The sequence below is a fragment of the Tupaia chinensis genome, unplaced genomic scaffold, assembly GCF_000334495.1.
Source record: "Tupaia chinensis unplaced genomic scaffold, TupChi_1.0 Scaffold000268_1, whole genome shotgun sequence".
Taxonomy (NCBI): domain Eukaryota; kingdom Metazoa; phylum Chordata; class Mammalia; order Scandentia; family Tupaiidae; genus Tupaia; species Tupaia belangeri.
In genome coordinates, this window is record NW_006159748.1 from 62,463 (window position 1) to 63,665 (window position 1,203).

Consider the following 1,203-nt stretch of genomic DNA (forward strand, 5'->3'; position numbering starts at 1 on the left):
TGGGTGGTGATTTCTCGCTTTCTGTCTCTCTGTCTCTCTCTGTCTTTCTGGCGAGCACACACACCCTATAGCAAAAACCTCTCCAAAAAAAAAAAAAATTATAGGGTTCTGTTCACATTCATCTCCAAAGTATTTGAATTTATAAATCATCTCAAGAAGCATGAAACAAAACAAGTTAAATGTGAAGAAGAGAAAGAAATTTATACCTAGTAGAGTACAAGGAGAAATCTGTTCTTCATGAGGCAAAGCCTCAGCTCTCTGCCCTTAGGTCCAGGACCAGCCTGGAATTTCCCAGCCCTGAACCCAAGGCTGCAACCTCACCTTCTAAGTGAATGGGGTTGAAATGGGAATAAGAGTTTGAAGGACCTTGTTTTAATAGTAAAATTTGCAGAAACTGTCAGGTCACATTCTGTTGTCCATTCCCACCACAGACCACCCCAGATTTGAATTATTACAGTTATACAGCCTGCTCTCAGAACCAGAATGTGGACTTTTGCATCTCAAACCACATTGATCCAAAGGTCCCCACCATGCCAAGTCACACTTCCAGGCACTGGCTGTAAAAGGGCTAGTAGGCACCATTTTCTCTTATGAAAAATACCTCAGCACTCAGCATCAGCCCCTCATAGCTGTAGGGTTTTCCCTTGAAATACGTAAAACATTTAACGTGAGTAGGTGGAAACAGCTGGACCTGCTGGACCCAAAACTATCCAGATGAACCCAGTTTAGAAATTTCAGGAGAGAAAATGAGCCAGGGTGGTAGGGGGAGGGGTGAGCTTAGACTCTTCCTACATGAAACCCCAACTCATATTCCTACCCACAAGACCTCATTCATTCAGTGTTCTGTCCACACAGGGAAGAAGCAATAAGTTCTTGGCCACTGGAGACCAACAAGGTAACAGCACATGTTATGCACTTCAGTTGATCGTCTTATTGCCTCTTACCCCTTCTATAGGCCACACTCACATGGCCATGCCCATACCCTAGGAGTTCTCTCCTTTGTCTCCTACATTTCTGCCCACTCAGATGTAGTCCCAGAAGAGCTTCTCTTCAGGAATGGGTGGTCTCTCACATTGCTCTGTCCAGTGCACCTGGAGTCCAGGGGTCGCTGTGAACATCATGTCTCCTAACTCACACCTCCACTCTGCAGAAATGTTCACATTGCCCTGAAATCCTCCTGGGGTGCTGCACTGCTGCAATCAT

The 1,203-nt window shown here is 45.3% G+C and overlaps 1 pseudogene; it reads right to left on the reverse strand.

Moving 5' to 3' along the window:
- The window catches only part of LOC102489751 (ubiquinone biosynthesis monooxygenase COQ6, mitochondrial pseudogene), a 4,388-nt pseudogene extending 3,185 nt beyond the window's left edge, over window positions 1-1,203 (reverse strand).